A 22479-nucleotide genomic window follows, 5' to 3' on the forward strand; every position below is an offset into this window, starting at 1 on the left:
TTGGGTAAGAATTTCCTGGAAGAAATGTTTACATCAAGTTGGCACAGGTGATCTCATTTCCAAATCCTGATAATTAAATGCTCAGGATGCAATTAGTCTCAATGCTAAGTATTCTAAGAAAAATTACGTGGGAAACAAGTCCTTCTGTCTTCTAGCTCATTGTCAATCCTCACCTCATAGTCATCCTAATCCTCTACAGTATTCTTGTTAATTGCTATGAATAATTTCAGAGACCTGCCAGCCCCTCAGAATATCAGGCATTACACTTGACGATATCCATATTTATAATTAGACAGGCTTACAAGATAAACAATTGGTTGAGTTAGGGCATGGTTAAAACTCCTGGTGTGACCAGTCCCAACCACCAAGTTTAAAAAGATGAAATAAGAGTCTCTTCAGTTTCAGAAGGATGAACAGATATAAGAGAACAGAAGCACTTGACTATCTAAAACCTAGAGGAGATGGACATTCAAAGTAGAAGCAAAAGATGGAGATAGAACAAACGAGAACAGGGTTCACTAGTTTGGTGTAGTTATTGCAGGCCACTTCAGTTCTGTTTGTAATGAATGTGAAGAATTAACTAGGTACACAAATAATCTAATTATTGTAAAATACAGGTTTAATCACTATTAAACTTTGAAAGACAAAATAAGTCTTGAGTTTCTCCCTTTTAATTTTTTTTAGAAAGTATTTTATTTATTTTTTAAATGTTTATTTATTTTTGAGAGAGAGAGAAAAAGACAGAGAGGAAGGCAGAAAGAGGAAGACACAGAATCTGAAGCAGGCCCCAGGCTCTAAGCTGTCAGCACAGAGCCTGACAGAGCTCCAACCCATGAAGTGCAAGATCATGACCTGAGAAAGTATTTTAAAATACTGAGTCAGTTTTACCTCACTGTTCACTTGCCAAGTGAATCAAAATACAATATAACCTACTGACACATAGTTAGGATGTAGAGACAAGTAATTTTAGGGTATGTGATCCAAATCTGGATCCAGACAAAATATTTACCACCATATGTAACATCTACTGTAATTTCCTGCTTGACCTTTTTTATATGTAAAAAAATTAAAACGTTCTCTGTATGAAGTCAGAGCCATTAGATGTTAATGCCATGTAACTTAATTTGTGAAAAGTACAAAATAAATATGCTGTTTGGGTGTCGCTTTTTTTCAGCATATGCTTTATCCTCCTAGAATTACTTGTCTGACAACAGGTGGCTTCCTAAGAATACAGAATGACAGTTTCTTAGTAACTAATCTGTAAACATTTCTTCCTGGAGGACTAGCAATGAAAGTAAACAAGTCACAATTTTCACATTACCAGATTTGAAGAATAACAGCCAAAATTTATTATATCTGAAGCTATCTTGAGTATTGTTTTTATTATGCATAATTAAGGCAGGAGAATGCCTATATTTTGAAGTGTTTACAAGTAAATATGTAAAGATGGTCATTCTGTTTTGTTAATTAAATGTATTAAATGTTATGTATATAACTAATGATTTTGAGATATTGAACATAAATCATTGCTTCCAATCATAGGTATGCCCCTCTGGTGTATTAAATTCCTATGGAAACGTTCAGGCATATGAATACGATAGGAAAGATGAATATTCTTATTTACTGTAGGGATTATTGATGTTGACATTGACCTCCACTATTTCATGCTCTATAAAAAAGCTATGACTAGAATAAGCAAGATTATCATTATAATTTTTAACTTTCAAGATAAGAACTCTACTGCCCAGGATTTTTCTGAAAATTAAGGCAATGGATTCATTCTCCCTTTTATTAAAAAGAGCATATCAGCTCTATTAATAATTATTGGAGTACATCTCTTCCCATAATCATTAATCTCCTTCCATTTTATATTCTTGAATAGAAAACAATTATGTACTCAATAGTCCTTATATAATATTCCAATTTACAAATAATTACAGTTTGCAAAGAGATGATTTATTTCCAAAAACTGATCTAATATGAAGAGATACAGTTTCACTGCTTCATTACCAGAACCCAAAAACTATATCAACATATATTTTCAACAGATTATTCCTTGCGTTTCTTCTGCTGCCTTCTTTGATCAAACTCAGGCTTTTTAATAGGAGGTAAAAACAAGTCTTCCAGCTCAGAATTTCTGACTGAAGTAAACAAAGAACAGGATTTGCCAAAGAATGCTCACTTTCTAACGCATCCTGAAAGGCTAGCCCTCTCTCCACCTCCTTGCCACAGAAAGAAAGGCTGCAAAACACCAGAAGGAAGAATGCCTGGGGACACTTCTTGCAAAGATTACTCAAGGGTTGTCTTCTTTTCTCTGCCCTTCTACTCAGAAAAGGGAGCAGTTTCAGTCTTTCTCAATCACACTGGGTAATGCTCAAGAGAACCCCTTGGAGAACTTGGAAGTCCACAACAACTAGTATCTTCCTCAGATGTAAACGATTACTAATGGTCAACTCCTGGCTGGAGCTGCCTCTGTAGGAAGAGAAATGAGGAACCTGCAATGCAAACAAGCCATTCTTTGACCAGTGAACTGCTTCCAGAAGCCAACATCTGCACCTGCAGAACTGAGTTAGAATTCAGTTACCTTGAAAGGAACCCCATGTACAAGGCCTAACTGCATAGCCAATGTCCATTCAACCGAAAGCATCTTTTGACAACAGGAGCCAAGAGCTGACGAAGTCATAAGCAGCCAGCCCGGAAAAAGGTGTCACCTGTGAAGAGCAAGTCTGCTTTGGAAGGTGACAAGTGGGTGGAACTTCTTAGTAGTCACAGAATCACCCCATGAGAAAGGTACAATTTGGGCATCTCACAGAGAGAACTCCAGAGACGAATTTAGAGAGCATCGTTCAAGTTAGAATTGGGCAACCCCCTGCTTGCAACTACAGAGGTATTAACCAGGGAACCAGCTAGTAGAAAAGATGATACAGATTCTCAGTGAAGCAACCTTTCATGGCCCTTCCCTGCAGGCTTCCGAGCCCCCCAAACCTGGAGTGGGCATGGGGGGGGGATGCAATCAAATGAGTGAGAATTTTACTCAGAATGGATATTTTTCTATCTTAAAAATAAGATTATGAATTCCTGAGAGTGTCTGGAAATTCTAAAGCATCTGAGACATAACATGCCGAAGAGAGAAAAAGGATTTGACAAGAGTTTTTTAATAGAGTGATGAAAAAATGATAAATTCATTTTCTAACGTGGCCTGTGCTGCATCCTTCCTACCGATCCACTAGTAAATTGGTTGCCGATTTTTAACCATTCGCATTCATGTGGCATATTTCATAGCTTATAGAATGATTTGATGGAATTATCAGATTCAATTATCATCCAAAAAAACTTCATATGCCAGAGTAGATACCATTGTTCTTTATGAGGTGAAGAAACCAGGCCCAAACAGGTGAAGAAACCAAGTGAGTTGTCTTGTCCAAAGCTGTATAACTAGTACCAGCAAAGGCAAGATGCTACTTAGCACTCTTCTCTCTGCTCTTTGCTCTCAAATGGAACCTATCTGGGATGAGTACACTTGGGATTCACTCATTCACTCACTCATGACTGCCAACTACCCTGTTCCTCCTCCTCTCTTTGTTTTTCTTTTTCTTCTTAAGCTACATACAGCACTGCTTACTAAAGTATTTGAGTAAAAACTTAGATCAGTAAACTCACTGCTCATATATAGCTGGTGGCAAGCTCTTAAGCTTTTTTTTTTAATAGTTTTAAGATGTTTAATTTACATAGAAAAAACTGTACATGTTGATGTGCGCAATTTGATGTTTTAATATGTGTACACACCCAAGGAATCATCACCACAATGAAGATAATTAACATACATAATTTCTTATGATCCATCTCTCCCTCCTACCCTTGTTGACCTTTTCCCCAGGCATCACTAATCTACTTTCAGTCAAAATAAATTAATTTGTATTTTACATAAATGGAATCATATAGTATATACTCTTTTTGGTCTGATTCTTAATACATGGCATAATTTGGGGGAGATTCATTTTTTGGTTTTGTATGTATTAATAATGTGTTCCTTTTTATGCTGGCTAATATTTTTTGGATAAATATACCACAAGTTGCTTATCTAGCCATCTGTTGATGAACATTGGGGTTATTTACAGTTCTGGGTCAACACAAATAAGCCTTTTATGAACATTTTTGTACAAGTCTTTGTATAAATATATATTTAAATTCTCCTTGATAAATATGGCTAGATAGTATGGTAGCTGTATTTTTTTGAGAAGTTGCCAAAGTTATTTTCCAAAGTGGTTGAACCACCTTACATTGCCAGTAGCAGTACATGATGAGACTTCCAGTTCCTCCATATCCTTGCCAATACTTGATATGATCAATCTTTTTAACTCTAATAATCCTAAGAGGTTTCTAGAAGGTAAGGGAAAGTAGTTTTAATATGAATTTCTGTAGTAACTAATGATATTGCGCTTTGCTATCCATGTATCTTATTTAGTAAACAGTTTGTTGAAATTATTTTGAGTTTTTTGTTCTCTTATTAGTGAGTATGAAAGTTCTTTTTATATTCTGGATAAGTCCTTTATCAGGTTTATTATTGGTAAATATTTTCTTCCAATCTTTTGCTTGTCTCTTGATTCTCTTAATATTTTTAGAGAGCAAAAGATTTTAATTTGGACGAAGTATAATTATTTTTCTTCTCTTATGAGTTATACTTTCAGTGTCACTTAATTGTCATCTGGGGGACACCTAAGAAATCTTTGCTAACCTAGGTCACAAAGATTTTTCTCTTTGTTTTCTATAAGTTTTGTAGTTTTAGGTTTCACAGTTATTAAATTTTTGTAAAAGGTGAGGGCTATGGAGTTCTCTTTTTTCTTTCTCCTTTTTTGCATATAGAGCTATAACTGTTGACTCACCATAAACAAAAAAACTAACCTTTCTTCATTGAATCACCTTTTCACCTTTGTCAAAATTCAATTGTCTAAATGTATATGGACTTACTTCTGGATTCCTTGTTCTATTTCACTGATATATTTGTCAGTCTTGACACCAAAACCATGCTCTGAAAATTACTGTAATTTTAAAATAAGTCTTGAAATCAAATGGCATCAGTCTTTCAACTTTGTTGTTCTTTTTCAAAAATGTTTTGGTTATACTACGCTCTTTGAATTTCCATATGAATATTAGAATCCACTTGTCAATTTCTATAAAATTCCTGCTTGATTTTTTATTGACATTATATTGAATCTATAGATCCATCTGGGGAAAACTGCCATCTTAACAATACTGAATTTTTGACTAGTGGAAAAAGATGACTGACTTAGATCTTTTAAAATTTATCCTGGTTGGGGTACCTGGGTGGCTCAGTCAGTTGAGCATCCAATTTCAGCTCCGGTCATGATCTCTCTGCTTGTGAGTTCGAGCCCTGCATCAGACTCTGAGCCTGGAGCCTCCTTCGGACTCTCTCCATCTCTCTGCCCCTCCCCCTCCTCTGCTTGCACTCTGTGTGTGTGTGTCTCTCTCACAAATATAAAATTAATTAATTAATTAATTAAAAATAAAATAAAATAAAATTTATCCTAGCAATATTCTAGGTCTCTCTCTCAAATTAATTAATTAATTTTTTAAAAATAAAAAAAGTAAATAAAAATAAAATTTATCCTGGTGATGTTCTATAGATTTCAGTGCACATATAGACCTCATATATTTTGTCAGATTTATCCTTATCTGTCTGATAGACCACATAAAGTGAAAACAAGTTTTCTGAGACATGAAAACTGTAGGCTTCACTTTATAGAGAAAGCAAGGAGCTACAGGTAAGCACTCACACAAACAGTTGTATATAAAATTAGACAATAGATTCTGCCACAAAAATTACTGGTTCATGTTGACAGAGTTGCTAAGTATAGCAATGGTGGGTGGTGGCAGGCTTATGGTCAGAATGACCCTTCTTGAGAAGGACTTAGGATGAGATGACAGTCAAAGAAAGAATAAAATCTAGGACTCTGTTGTGCACATAATTGTTAATTTTTTCGTGATGAAATTATAAAAAATATATTTTTAGGCTCTAAAATGATCACTCATGTCCCCTTGGCAACATCAGATAGATGTGTCAATTACAGCATTATCATAGAGTTTAACCAATCAAAAGAAATACCTGCTTTGTTCTCAAGCTCATCAACGCTAGGTCAGGTTCTGTTCAATGTTAGTGAAATCCACATGTCTGGCTGTCTTTTTAAAAACTGAATAGCTAATAATCTGTGATGGATGATGTAGGCATCGACTTCTTTAGAGTCAAAGGTTACATGACTGCAGAGCCTTCTATGACAGCCTAGAGCTCTATGTGCAATTAAATAATAATATTAAATGAGAATCCACATGACTCTAAGAAAGAAGACCACTTGAGTTCATGCCCTAAGTGTATTTCTTTCCCTCATGCACACTCTTGAATCAACAACGCTGTGGGGAAAACATTGGTATTGAAATGCCTTGCAGCTACATTAGCTCTCTTGAGTGGCAGTTGACAGTTCTGAGAGGCTAGCCTTGGAGGTTGATGAGTCTCCTACTCATCCTGAATTCCAAACAGAGAGTTATTTTTAATTCTACTATCAGTGCATATGACTGTCTTTGCAGGGCAAGTGAGCCATACTGATACGATGTTTCTATTGCTGAGGTGAGAGAGTAGGGTGAAGCCAGTGGCTTCACATGATCCTGTTGGGTAGTGGATTGCACTGAAAAAAGAATNTCCAATTTCAGCTCCGGTCATGATCTCTCTGCTTGTGAGTTCGAGCCCTGCATCAGGCTCTGAGCCTGGAGCCTCCTTCGGACTCTGTCTCCATCTCTCTGCCCCTCCCCCTCCTCTGCTTGCACTCTGTGTGTGTGTGTCTCTCTCACAAATANCAGGAATACCAGATGTTCATCACCAAAGCAAATGAAAAGTCCCAGGGACTTTCTAGATTGATTATTCTAGCCACCCCTAATAATTAAATTGTTGATGGGATAATGGTGACAATATAAAGACCAATTTAAGGAGATCTCTTGATATTCATTTCATAGAGTATTTTTTCAGACATGTTTAATCCTACCAACACTTTTATTTCCATGGAGAACTTCATTCAGCTCAACATTATCCCACTCCATAAATCACTCAGCTACAGACTTCAAACTTCAATTCACTCCATTCAACACTTACTGAGCAACTAGCATGTGCCAATCATTGAATTAGGGCTTGAGGGGATTCCAAGATAAATAGAACATCACCTCTACCCTCCGGAGGGATCACAGTCCAACAGGGAGGAGAGACACGTATATCAGTAATTTTAAAACAAGAGGTCATGGGGCACCTGGTGTCTCAGTCAGTTAAACATCCAACTCTTGATTTCGGCTCAGGTCATGATCTCACTGTTTATGAAATCAAGCCCGGCATCAGTCTCTGTGCTGACAGCCTGCTTGGGATACTCTCTCTCCCTCTCTCTCAGCCCCTCCTCCACACACACTCTCTCAAAAATAAATATATTTTTAAAAAATAAAACAAAATAAATAAAATGAGTGTTTGTACCATTATGTTGTGGAAAGAGAGATGAATTCAGACTGTGTGCAAGCTTCTAGGAAGAGCATTTTTTCTCCCATTGATGACTTTTGCAACCTCCTCATAGAAGACTCAATCTGTGCTCACCATCCTATGACATATTACCAAGTTGAACACTTGCAGTTGTAAGTACAGTAATAATTTACTAGCCTTGGCTAAGTGAAAAAAAAGAAATCTTACACACAGAAAAGATAGTTTGACAAAGGTGATTTCTAAGTGAGGTCCAGTAACTTAAGAATATCATTAAGGACCTGGGCTCTTTCTAACACTCCACTCTGTCATCTTCAGGACTTGATTTTTCATTATTTAGTTCATTACTTGCTGGTTACAAGATGGCTCCCTCAGCTATAAACATCATTTGCTATCCAATTTATCCAAAGTAAGAAGAAAGTGGCAAGATTTTTCATGGTTTCTTTATAGCAGGGACAAATATCCTGCCTACAAGCATCCCAGGACATTGCTCTTGCATCTTCCTTGCCAGTCCTGAGTCATGTTTACACATAAAGGAATTACTTCACAGAAGGGAAAACAGTCATCTTACTTGTCTTTGAGAAATCATTGATCATTTCCTAAATCTGTGGAGGGGCGTGCCTTCCCTGAGTCTGTCGTGGTCCAAACAAATCCAAAACTGTGTTGAACCAAAAAGGGGAGGAAAAGAGAATCGACAACCAACAGAGTCTGCCAGGACATAGTCATATAACCAAAGTCTTGGGAATTTCACAGTTACTAAAACTGAAATGACTACACCATCACCAAATCTAAACTAATTTTTGCTGATACAAAATCATGGGGGCAGGGAAGGTGAAATTGTGGAGGATGAGAAACAGATTCATGGCTCAGTCGCGGGGGGGAGGGTTCTTAGCGTGTGACATTAAGGCCTAAGCACCTACACACTTGATTCTTAAGACACATTCTAAAAGGATGTGCTGCTTTTAGAAGTACTGATGCCTACTTTCAATGCCTCGCTTAAGTGGAATCATGCAGTATTTGTCCTTCTGTGGCTGGCTTATTTCATTTAGCATAAGATTCTCAGAGTTCATCCATATTGTAGCATGTGACAACAGTTCCTTCTCTTTTTGGCTGAATAATATTTCATTTTGTCTATATACATTTTCCAGTGGCTTAGAATTTTAGTCATGCAGTATGAAAAAGTTTTAGAGTCCTAGAGATCTGCTGTAAAACAATGTGCATGTAGTTAACAATACTGTACTAAATTCTTAAAAACTTGTTAACAGGGTAGATTTCATGCTATATGTTTTTTACCACAACTACACACACACACACACACACACACACGTAAATGTCCATATCACTAGAGATACTGATTTTCAGATTAATTTATATGGGCTAGGGCCTGGCATTTTCTTGGTTTGGCTTTTGGTTGGTTAGTTGTATACTACCATGCCAAATCTAAAGTATAACTGACCAAGATAATCTTAATGTTCCCCTTAGCTTGACTAAACTTAAAACAGATTTCTTTCTCACTGTAGGCCCCTATCCTTCCTTTTCTTAGAGGATTTACTCTAGAAAGCTTGAAAATTCTCTCTCTGCTCCTTTAAAATGTATGCAAACCTTTCCCTAGCCTCTTGCCAGTTTTATAGACCAGGAAGTATCTTTCCCAAGGACCTGGTTACCACTCTCTGAAATTTAAACATTCTGCTCTTTTGAAAGATCTTTTGAAAAGACTGAAGATCTTTTTGGGGTGCCAGGGTAGCTTGGTCAGTTAAGCATCTGACTCTTAATGTAGGCTCAAGTCATGATCTCGCAATTTGTGAGTTCAAGCCCCACGTTGGGCACTGTGCTGACAGTGTGGAGCCTGCTTAGGATTCTCTCTCTCCCTCTCTCTGCCTTCCCTCACTGCACACATATTCTCTCTCTCTCTCTCCCTCTCAATAAATAAATAAATAAATAAATAAATAAACTTAAAAAAATTTTTCTCTTACTATCAGTTTACCGAACCTCAATAGAGCTTCATTTCCCCATATGTAAATACCACCTTCCTCATAAAATGACTGCAGGGACTCGGTGAGGCAAGTGCACTCCTTGACCTGCGGTGGAGGGCACTCAAGAATGTCTGCCCCTTGGGAACAATAGTTGCATGGATAAGGGTTGGACAAGCTGGCCTCTAAAGGCTTTTCTTTATTTACTGTAAGTTCACAGTGTTACATTTCTCTATTTGTTAATACAACCACCCAGAAAATAATTCTGTTTCATACGGACTACTATAACCAATCTCATCATTATTCAGATTTTAAGAATACAGAGGAACTAAAGATCTGCGATAAAGAGTTAATTGATTTGCACTTTAAGGGCAATGAGAAGTTATTATATTCTGGGACTTAGTCAACAAAAGAATATTCAAGTAGGCTGTCTATCTTTTTCATTGTGTCTCTACTCTAACCTTCCTTTTTATCTGAATACGAAGTTAAATTCTTTCTGTGCACACCACCCTCTATTCCAGTTGGTTTGCTTCCCATCATTTTACTAATGCTGGGCTCTCTCTTACTGTCTTCCGCTCCTTATTTTCTTCGTCCTTTTTTTCTTAACATTTAACTTTACATGTGTGTTTGTTTATATCCCTCTCTTGAGCCTCCCACCTTCCCTTGAGTAAGGTGGGCCACATAAACTTCATTATAAATTAATAAACTAAAAGAAGTATCTTTCAAAATCTAAGTAGGTAGCCACTAGAGCAGTAGGATGAAATTCCCATGCTCTAACTCTAAGCTCAGTATATTTGCTATTTTGCCATGCTAACATATTCTAAAATATGTAATCAATATACCTTTATATTTCCAGCTTCCATGTAAATATCAGGTTAAATATCAATATCCAGGCCCCTAGGGCTTATTTCCTCTTCCTTAATTAAGCCACCTGCCTGACTGAATTTTTGAATAATGTGAGTACTGCTTGTTACCTGTGCACTGAATGGCATATTTACACTTTTTGGATATCCTTGAATAAGACTGCTGAATTAGATAAAGAGCTACAGATGAGCTCTTAGGTGATTCTGTCCCAGCTGTCAGGCTTCCAGGTCTCCAGCATCGAGCTGTGGCTGCATGCCCCCACACCATAGCTGGTGCCAGAGCTTTCTTTTCTTTATGTTAGGACCTTTACCCCATGCCTGGGCACATTGAACTATGATAGGTATCAGGGCTGGATAAATGTGGTTGTCAGATAAATGCATCCTTGACTATAAAATCCTTTAAGGAGATGAGGTTGGTAATGGGCTCAACAGGCCCTGTCTAAATGATCTTTTTCATTGCCAAGGCTAAAAATGAGAGAGAGTTTGCCTTCTGATATAAATCAAGACCTCAGATGTAGACTCTCTGGGATTAAAAATCACAAATGATTTATCTCACTACTCTACAAAGGAATTTTAATACTTAACTGAAAACTTTTTTTTTATTGGCAATATGAGAAAAGTTTAACCTCCAAACAGAAAATTAGTTTTAAAGTCAAAAGTTACTACTAACAATTAAGGATTGAGATAGTTATCCGGGTGTTTGTTTCTTTAAACTTTGCTTAAAATTGTACCCTTCCTTATATTGAAAGGCTTTTATATTTTTAAAAATTATGTTTATAGGTTTCAAAATCTAGAAATTTACTGAATCTTACATCAAATAACTGGCGCTTGTCTTCTTCCCTTTACTATGACTTGAGTGCTACACACTCTGATGGAATGACATGAACCTAGCTTGAATTGTGTGGCTCAAGCTTTTCTCTCTGGAAGTAATAGGCAGAATGACTTTTTTTTTTTCCCACATAGTCTTCAATCTGAAGTTTATTTGGGCTGTCAGTTGTTTTAGAAAGAAATACCTGATGTTAATATCCACCCTCCATTTCTATTGTCCATTATCCCTTACTGTGAATTATTAACATCACAATAACATCTATTTTGTCAAGGACTGAAACAAAAGGGACTTTTTGCTTTAGAAGGGGAGGAAATGATATCAAGCTATTTGGATGGCCAGAAAGATGCAGGAGGACAATATTTAGACACCGAATATTAAGAAGCTCCTAATTCCCATAGGGAAGAAGGAAGGATAGAGATGGAGAAAAGAGGGTGACAAAGATAAAATTAGTCCATTTTCAGGGTGCTTCTGAAAAATTCTTGCTATAGACACTGCTGACTAAGGTAAGAAGACATTAAGACCAATTAAAATAAATCAATGTCTAAGTCACCCTAAGCTAATTACCAATTTTCCATTCAAATCCTCCCCTCTTTGTAGTAGGAAGGGATAGGGGGAAAGGACACTGACGTCACTGAAAACTGCATGGTCCTCCGTTCTTGGGGGTCAAGATAGGGCGGCATGTCCGGCATATGTTCACTGTAGAACTGATTGCCTGTGAGTGATGAGTATTGGCCAGATCTGCAGGCATAATTCCCTGGAGACCCTGTGAAAATTCAGGTCTCAGACAAGAAGGTATGTCTGGAAGTTGGAGAGAACCTTCATTCTCTTCCAGCCTGGAAATAATCACTGTGTAGAACTTTTAGTACCACTATTGAGAGAAAGACACCCTATTCTGGCATAGGTATTGGCATCCCCAAGTAGGTTGTGGTGATAGAAAAATTTCTCCAACAAGATCAGGCAAGACCCAAGAGGGAGTCAAAGCAGAATGGGAAGAAGCCATATGGGTACTGAAGCTGACAGAAAAGATTTTAAGGTACAGGGGAAGCACCCCTTTGGTAGTGTTAGAAACAGCAAACTTCTCAGTTAAAAACTATAACTAAACTACCAAAATAAAGTAGCAAAAGCAAGAACATCTGAAAACTCATTTTTCTTTGGAAGGGCTTAGATGAATTTATTCTAAGGTAGTCACTACTGTCTCTCAGATAATCATGTCTGAGTTAGTCATCATGTTGTTTGCCATTGAAACTGTGGACAGAGTACCTAAGGAAGGACCAGGCTGTGCAGAGCTGGTCTTAACAGATAAAACGGAGGCAACTTTAGGTATCACATACATTTCCAACATTTAAAGTTCAGAGCCAATCACCAGTTTGATCAGTTTATACATATCTGCCCAGTACCACTGTAAACACAAACTCATTAACTCTTTCTACCTGTAATAAAAGATCAACATTTTGGGAAAAGCCTGAACATTTTCTTTGATCAGAACTTTCACGAAGACTACAATATAGAACTATTAATACTATTTCCAGATAAACCTTTTCTCCAAAAGTGAACGCAGGTAAATTTTTTATGATGAGCCCAGGAACCATTTCTCCACCAAGTCAAAATGTGTCCATTCATCAAATATTTGCCAGATGTGCTTGGTGCGCAGCACCACAATGGACTAGGGAAACACTGCAGAGCTAAGGGAATGCAACCACAGCTCTGACTAGAATCACAGTCAGCATTAGGGAAATATGCCCAGTAACAAAAATGCCCTGAAGGACAAAAGATCCCAGCTTGCACTTATAATGAGATTCCTGGCCTTGACTGAGAATTGGATAAGAACTCCATAAGGAAGGGACAGGAGACGGGAAAGAGAAGGATTAAAGAAGTCAACCAGATACAATCAACTCAGCTTTAATTCAAACCAAAGTGACTAACAACACACCGGAACCTCTGCAGTTTGAAAACAAAAGTCCCTGGGGAAAGCTGCAGTTTAGCCTTCAGCCCTAGTCTGATCTTCATAATCACATGCAGCATAACAGGATGTGGCTACCAGAATACGGCGAAGTAAAATGTTGTTCATGTGGCAGACACAATCTTAGGAATTTTTCTTACAATCGACACAACATTTTTTGAATGTTTATCTATTTTTGAAAGAGAGAGAGTGTGAACAGAGGACAGACAGAGAGAGGAAGAGAGAGAATCCCAAGCAGACCCTGTACTGTCAGTGCAGAGCCTGACAGGGGGCCTGAACCCCCGAACCGTGAGATCATAACCTGAGCCAAAATCAAGAGTCAGACACTTAACCAACTGAGCCACGCAGGGGCCCCACAATTGATACTTTTATATTAAATATGACTTCCCCCTCCAGTCAAGACTATCAGGCGTGCAGCTAAGCCTGGCATACATGCATACAGCAATGGTACCCCTTGCTCCCTGCAGTTCCATGAGCAGCAGCAACTACTGTTATCTGTCATCTGTGTCACCACATGAGATGACAGATACTACCTCATAAGTATGTAGTAACATTTCAAATATTCGTAGCCTTAAAATTTCATTAATATCTTAAACATACCACACTGAAATAGGAGAAAGAGCAATCAGAAAAATAGAAAAGCTTCAAAAAGATGCAGACATGACTGTGGGAATTTACCCTTCATGAAGCTTTAGTCTCCCATCTGTAGCAAAATCACTCTGTGACCCTGAGAAAGTCACTTATTCTCAGTCATTCCCCCGCCTATATTCACAGAAGGGGTTTGTTATTTTGTTCTTTCTCCAGCTTTTAAGGGTAGAATAACACAACCTTGAATGCACCTGTCTTCCTTTTCTACTTTGTTATTCCTAATTTTCAGGAGTTTTTTTTTTGTTTGCTTTGTTTTTAATTAATAAAGTGTTCCTTTGGTTTCGCAAAATCTTACTCTCCCACCCCTGTGAGAAAATAAAGCTATTACATACATGTAGTCCGTGGAAGAAAAATAAGATCATGTGTGCGAAGACAGTTTGAGCTCTGCAAGAATACAACCATCATCATCACCATAACTGTGATGTGTCAGACCTTTTGTCATTAAAGAGTAAACGTGGATTCTCTCATTTAACTTTCAAGACAATCATATGAAGTGGGTATTATTACTATCCCATTTTACAGAGGGGGAAAAACTGAGGCTTGCAGAGAATAACTTCTCAAGGTAATACATTTAAGTAAGTGTTAGAAATGGTATGTTTTTCTTGAACCTGTGTTCTGAATTATCTCCTTACCTAATACAAAGTATGTAACTCTTCATCTATAGCTGGATTTACCTAAGGAAAAAAAAGAAAGAAAGAAAGAAAATTAGCATGCCAAGTTGCAAGGTCAATTATCTGTAGGTAGCATTCCTCTGTGCCTTCACTTTTCCAGCTAAGACAAAGTATTTCAGATTACAAGTCAATATACCTGTTCCCTAGGGTTTTGGGTTTGGCCCGCCTTCTTGGAGGGAATCTCCAGGTGGATATTCATACTCCTCTTAAGATCCTGGGAAGAGGAGAGGCCAACATGGCAGAGAAGTAGGGGGATCCAAACTTCCCAACTCTCAAAGAAGGGCTGAAGCCAAAGGACTTTGAACCCCAAGAGTCTGGGAGGAAAAGAGACAGAGTCTACCAGGGAGTCACCAGGACAACCTGACAGGCCACAGGTGAGTGACCGGGAACTGGAGGAGATAAAACAGGCCCCTTGGGCATGGACGGGGGGGACCCCTTTCTGCAGAGAGACAAAGAGAAGAGAAAGAGCGGCTGGGGAAGCGGACGACTGTACCTGGACAAGAGAACCTCGGACCAGGACAGAGAGGAATCCCGTCTCTGACAGCGGGGCCTTCTCCGGACTGGGGCTGGCTGCCCTGTTCGTGCACCCGGGGTAGGGGGTAGGTCAGGGGTGCAGTCCGCAGGAGGAGAAAGCGGTCCTTCCTGAGGTGCTGCAGCACGGGACAAAACCAGACAAAACCAGCCGGGGCCCCATATCGGGCAGCATGGAGAGGCACTTCCCCAGTGCCCTGGGGGAACGGAGCGGCAGTTTAAATCCCAGCCAAGCGCCGGGCATGGCAATTGGCGAAGCGAGACGGACTGCCTGGCGTGCGCCCGAGGCACAGTGAGGCGGGCTGGAACAAAGTGATTTGGGACACTGGCTCCATGGAGAGGAGCCTGGGAGGCCGCCATTTTTCTCCCTACCACCACCACCACCACCAAGGCGGGGCCTCAGCGATTGGTCCTCCAGGCCCACAGTGGAGGCGGGACCGCCTCCTCCAAGCCACGCCCCTCGCGTCTGGTAATCTGCGTGTCTTCTGGACCCGGATATGTACGAGGAGCCGGAGAGCCGTCTCCGCAGTGCTGCTGTGTTGCCTGGATTAATTCTAGTACAATTCTCGTTAGTTAGATACATTCTTCCTTCCTTTCTCCTTCTTATCTCTTCCCTCCTCTAGGCTGGTCATTCTGGTTGTTGGTTTGTTTAAACATACATATTTAATCCATTCTCTTGATACGTGTTCTGTACCTCCTCCTTTCCTTTCTCTCTGGAATAATCAAGCCGTATAGTTTCTCTGGGTAACTTTATCTTCCTTTCTCACCCCCCTTCTTTATTTTCCTTTCTCTCTCTCTCTCAGAATTAAGCCATTTAGTCTCTCTGCCTGATCAATATTTATTTTTTCTTCCACCCCCCCACCCCTGCCCCTATCATTTTTCTCTTTGTATGTGCTCTTCCATCAGCACTGCCTCCCCCCTGTTCTCTACTTGCAGCTGGTGTTTTTTGCTTTTGGATTGTTTGTTTTATCTGTCTGTGTGTTTGTGGTTTTTTGCTTCCTGTTTGTTTGTTTGTTTTCCTTTCCAGGGCTACTTCAAGAAACAATTCAAAGCACATCTGGTGGAGGGTCCAAAACATCACTATGAGTAAAGAAATAAAATAACCAAAATCACAACAACAGAGAACAAGTAACACTCTCCAAAAAACACCTCCTGAAGACCAGGCCCTGGACAGTGTATGGCCTTCCTTTAAGATAGCAGGGTTCACAGGTGCAAAGCACATACAATCTTTTAAAACTTGTAAGAGACAGAAAACTAGCCAGAATGATAAAATAGAATTCTCCTAAAAAGAAATTCCAGGAAGAAGTGACAGCTAAAGAACTGATCAGAACAGATATAAGCAATATAACTAAACAAGAATTTAGAATAATAGTCATAAGATTAATCACTGGGCTTGAAAAAACCATAGAAGACAGCAGAGAATCTACTGCAGAGATCAGGGAGTTAAAAAATAGTCATAATGAATTTAAAAAATGCTATAAATAAGGTGCAAAAGAAAATGGGAGGTGGCCACAGCATGGATTGAAGAGGCAGAGGGGAGAATAGGTGAATTAGAAGATAAAATTACGGAAAAATAGGAAGCTGAGAAAAAAGACCATCGGGGAGGGAAAGGGGAAAAGTTACAAAAAGAGAGGGAGGGAGGCAAACCATAAGAGACTCTTAAATATAGGGAACAAACTGGTTGATGGGGGTGGGGGAGAGAGGAAAGTGAGTGATGGGCATTGAGGAAGGCACTTGTTGGGATGAGCACTGGGTGTTGTATGGAAACCAATCTGACAACAAATTATATTTTTAAAAAAGAACTAAAACCAATGGGAAAAAATCATAAGAAAAGCAAAGATCCTAATATGTTTTACTTTCTCCCAAAAAATTCAATCTAGCAGACTCAGGATATGAAAAAAATATATATAAATAAACCAGGAAGAAATTAATTACTAGTGCCTTCCTTTCCAGCACTTCTTTATGTGAAAATCATACAGAAGTACCAAGAAGGAATAAAAATAGACCAAAGTCCACACCCAGTTTCCTGGCGTTTAAACACATTTCCTCAAGGGCATTTGATACCATAGTTTCAACTTGTTACAGGAAATATTAATAAACCCCTGAGAATATTCTAAAGATTAGGACACATGCTCTTCTCATTTTCATCTCTTTTAAAAAAAAATCTTTATTTATTTATTTTGAGAGAGAGAGAGAGCATGCAAAATCAGGAGAGGGACAGACAGACAGAACCCCAAGCAGGCTCTGCACTGCCAGCACACAGCAGGACATGGGACTCCATCCCACGAGCCATGTGATCATGACCTGAGCCAAAATCAGGAGTCAGAAGCTCAAATGACTGAACCACCCAGGTGTCCCCTCATTTTTGCCTTTTAAAGCCTGAATCCCATGCTCTTCTGTAATCGGAAACCACAAAACTTGGTTTCTGAACCGGATGATTCAAATCCAAAATTATTTAAACAGAGCATAAGGAAACACTTTTCTAATTTGACCTTAATCAGTTCAGTCCTCAGGGGCTAGAATTTTCAAATTCTAAAATCAGAAAATAAGACCCTATACACTAAATCTCTTCAATTGATATGAAACCGGAGAACAGAGGCAACCATTCAGCTAATTTCAATAAAACAGGGGTGTTGGGGGTGGGGTGGGTAGTTCTTATGGTATGAGCTCAGTAACAAAAATAAGTAAATAAAACTATTGATTAACATCCTAAATGGGTTACACATTTACTAACTTCTTAGGTGAGACTTTTACAGACCAGGCTGAGGATTTCTACAAGGGTACTGGTACTTAGTATACACTATCTTCTACTATGAGTTTTTAGAGTAGAATAATAACAAGGAAATGGGCTTCTGGTTAATTTCCAGCTTAGCTTCTTACTATTTATGAGACATTACACAAAGTAGTCAGCCAGTCTGACTTTCATTTGCCCATCTGTAACATAAGGGCTAATAACAGTTATTGTTATAAGAATTAAACTTATGAAGAATGGAAACCCTCTTCTAGATTTCTTTGTATCTTTGGCAATGCCAAAAATACAGAGATTTACTAACTATTTATCCTGAAGATTATCAAATGTCGTTTCTGATAATTCATCATTAGAGTTGTCCCCAGAGCAATAATTCATAATTGGAACAGTTCCCATTTACAGAATAACAACCCCAGCATCATCACCCAAAAGTTTCAATTTATGAGGTCCACACACATAATTTTATAATTTCATGGCCTTCTTTCCAAGGTGCTGTGCAAAGCAGTTAATTGATGAGTTTGGCTTTGAGACTCTCTCCTCTGAATTTATTAGCCTGTGAATCATTCCAGAACCCTCACTTTTCTCTACCACTCCAAAGGCCTAACCCACTCCATCCACTAAGGGCTTTGATTTCAACTAGTTCTAATATGATTTTGATAAGGTGGTTCTAAACTATTGGATTGAAAGGGATTCATCTATTCATTCCATAAGTATTTGTGAGGCACCAGCCACATATAGGAACCATTGCTAAGTATGAAAACATTATACATGAGACAACCTATTAATTTTTTTGTATCAAGGCTCTACCCAATATCAACCAAGTCATCACATGTAAAGCCACTTTGATACCCATAAGAGTGCCTCATTTTGTAAAGATTAAATTAATAATGACTCAATCCCAAAGGCTGGTAAGAAAGACAGAACTTTAAGTTCCTCATCATTTAGGGGATGAAACTTAAAGTAGTAGGCAGAGACTGGAGGTGATAACCTCTTTCCTTACTGCTGCACACTGGAAGTAAAGACATAGTTGAATATGAGTCACCCTCCTCAGCAAGCTTTAATTAAATGGCTAATTACATGTGTTGTTCTAGAATAGAACAAAGAGAATTAACCCCACAGATTTTCCATCCAAGATTAATGTGCCTAATATGGATATGCACACACATTTTGTCATAAAACAATTCAGAAGTCCTCGATCAAATCTGTATGAAGATTACATGGACATGAAAACGTTTGCTTCCAATTTTGATCAAAGTAAAGTACTTTGGGTTAGAAAAATGTGATTATCAATAAAAGTCAGTGCCAAGTTCATTGATGTTTCCCAATTTAGGGTTAGAGAGATGATTCTTTTTTTTATCCAATATTCTAATTTGTCTTGGGGGGATAAAAGATTTTAAATCATATTCCATGTTGTATGTTATGGAAGTTCTTACTGCCTACTAATCCTGTTGCTATTTCTTAAATATAGTAGAAACTTCTTTTAGTAGGTGTTTAGCAGAGGTTTAAAAAATTTTCTTGACCTTTTCATTGTTAGTTCAGGGAAGAATAAGAAATAGAAATGGCTATGATGTTCTTTTGAGAGCTAAAGAAAGAGATGTTCTTTCTCTCCTCACTTACTGCCCCAGTGAAATATCTGTCAAGAAAATTAATACCCTCAAAAGGGAGTTTGGTCTTCACTCAATTCTAATCAATACTAGAGAATGGAGGTCTTTGACATGCACTGTTTCCAGCACTCAATATTTCTTAGAGATCATTCTTCATAGTTCAGCTTTTTTAAATTTTTTTTTAATTTATTTTTGAAAGAGAGATAGAGACAGCATGACCAGGGGAGGGTCAGAGAGACAGAAGGAGACACAAAATCCGAAGACAGACTCCAGGCTCCAAGCTAGCTGTCAGCACAGAGACCAACGCGGGGCTCGAACCCACAAACCGTGAGATCATGACCTGAGCTAAAATCGGAGGCTTTAACCGACTGAGCCACCCAGGCGCCCCATAGTTCAGCTTTTTGAAACAACCTTGTTTTCTTTTTTTCCTAATCAAGTTACCATCTCTTCTACTTGTTTAAGAGAATTCACGAAAATTTTCTAAATCTAACATAAATGATATAAATCTTGGATTTTTAATTTTCATTATGTATTATATGAAATATATTCATATTTCTATACACTTCTCTTGCTTCCCACTGTATTTCCATGCCCGATGTCTGACACACAGAATAGGCACAGTTCATTAAATAAGATATGAATCTTTTTTCCACAGGAATCACCTCCTGTCCCCAAGACAAAGGAACTAAAAATCCTATCAGTGATGTTTACTTCCTGTGAGTTGTGGTAAAATGCATACTGCCTAAGATTGAAATTATTTACCAAAAGGAAACTTTAAAAAAATTAACTGTGACTATAATCTTTAATGATAGAATTGACACCATTTTCATATCTGGAATGGAATAATTATCAAGAACACTTCTCTAGAGTCATAGGGTTTGGAATGAAATTCTGGCTCCAACTCTTATTACCCATGTGATTTGTGCAAACCATTTACAACCTATGTGCTTTGCTTTTGTCATCTGTGATAACTACCTCATAGAGTTGCAGGCAATTTAAATAAGATTATACATAAAAAGGGCATTGGGACAGTATCTTGTCCAGAATAAGTTGTTGTCTACATTACATCCATTCCAACTTATCCTGCTGTGGAAGGAGTGCTTTCCCACATACACCACAGGCTACAGCCTGCATAACCCAGCAAAGGAAAGTAAGAGCTGTCTTGACAAGGAAGGATGCTTTCACACAGGCATTTTATCTCCTGTTTTTAAGACAAAAAGGGAAGACCCCTCTGTGCCCCAGCAACAACGCGCTAACCATGGCTTGCAGCCAATGAGGGACCCCTCCGACTTCTTCTTTCATGAACTTTTGCTTAAAACAACCCTTCCCACTTTCCTCTTAAAATCTAATAAAAGCTGACCTTCCCTTTGTCTCTTCAGATCTGCCTGTGATTCGGTACAGCTTGTATGTCCCAAATTGTTATTCCCCTGCTATTTTGCTAGTAAATAACTGGCTGTTTTATTTTGAAGGTTGACAGCTCCAAAGGAAGGTAGCAATGCTTGCCAACCTTGCTGTTTTTCTGCCCCCTCAATTTGGAGATAGACAATTTGGGTTCTAGTTCCAACGCTGGCACTAATTGCTGTGGGCAAAAAAATAAATTCATCTGTCTGGACCTCTTGTTTCCTTCTGTGAAAAACTAAGAGGTTAAATGGAATGATCTCAGTGGTTCATTTCAGCTCTAAAGTTGCATGATTATATAAGTCTTCCCTCTTACCCTCTCCTCAGAAGGGATTATGTTGACATGATTTTTATAAGCATCAAGATTAGTAAATCAAATGTTAATATTTGTAATAATTGCAACCTTATAGCTATTTTGTTGTAATTTATAAGCAGTAAATACTACCAATTTGCTCAGGGGTAGTAAACAACTATACTTCTCAAATGGAAGCATGTTGATTCTGACCACCATGATTATTTTAATCATCAACATCATCATTATTGATTTCATTAGAATTGAAAAGCATTGCTTGCACAGCATTTTAGATTATATGGTTTTGCTGTTTATTAGGGAAACAAGTGCAACTTATATTTAGGAATCTTAACACTGGGTGAATCGTTAGCTACACTTTTGTGAGGATTTTGCTCTTCTGCATTTTATTTATTTTATTTTTTATTGTTATATCAGAGTGTGACAGAGAGCATACCCACACGTGGGGGGTGGGGAGGGGCAGAAGGAGAGAGAGAGAGAGAGAGAGAGAGAGAAAATATATCAAGCAGGGTGTGAATCCCAAGACTCTGGGATCATGACCTGAGCCAGTTCAAGAGTCTGATACTTAACCAGCTAAGCCACCCAGGCACCCCTGTTCTTCTGCATTTTGGTAACTCTTTTATAACTATTGGAAATTACCAGAGGCAGAAATGAAATTATATTATTGGAAATACACAAAATGTTTTAGAAATTTAACAATATATATCCTGAAAACCTTAGCACAGATGAGACTGAACTCTGCCAAGTTTAGGTATGTTGAATCATTTGGGAGAGAGCATCTCTGCAGAAAACGAAGCCTGTCTTGATGACATATACATCAAGGCTTATTGTGTTTCAGCTACCAATTTGAAAGGAAGTGTTTCAACATTTCGAGGCATCTCATTATTTTCTTACTTTCAATAAGATTCCAAATGACCTTTAGAAACATTTTGAAAAATATTCTCTGATGCAAACTTTGGAGGAAAAAATACTGCCATGAGCAATCAGACACACACAGCTTACTGCTGTCTGCCAGCCATTAATATACCTACGGATCTGCAGCAGGAGGCAGAAGCCTGGAGGATATATTTTCCAAACATTTGCAGGGTGAAAGCTGCCCTCCTCTAGTGGGTATATTTGTGCAGCTGCTTTAGAAAACATCCCTTGATAGGGCTCCAGTGAGCAGCTTTTTCAGCAGCTTTTTCTTTTCTTTCTGGTAGTTGCTTAATCTCTTAGAGCTGGGTTAAGCATTCTTTTCTCTAATTTCTCCCAGACTGCTTCATTCATTCATTAACTTCCCACCCACGAAGCACCATGGCTCAGGTGGGCTGGAAACAAAGAGGGCAGGCATCAAGCCACAAATACTGTCGTTAAAAGAAAATCATCAGGACAGTTTCTTTTGAGAAAGGGGGTTCTGCAAATGACTTGTGCTGACCACTGCC

The sequence above is a fragment of the Crocuta crocuta genome, unplaced genomic scaffold (assembly GCF_008692635.1).
Source record: "Crocuta crocuta isolate KB4526 unplaced genomic scaffold, BGI_CrCroc_1.0 scaffold154, whole genome shotgun sequence".
In the NCBI taxonomy this organism is placed as follows: domain Eukaryota; kingdom Metazoa; phylum Chordata; class Mammalia; order Carnivora; family Hyaenidae; genus Crocuta; species Crocuta crocuta.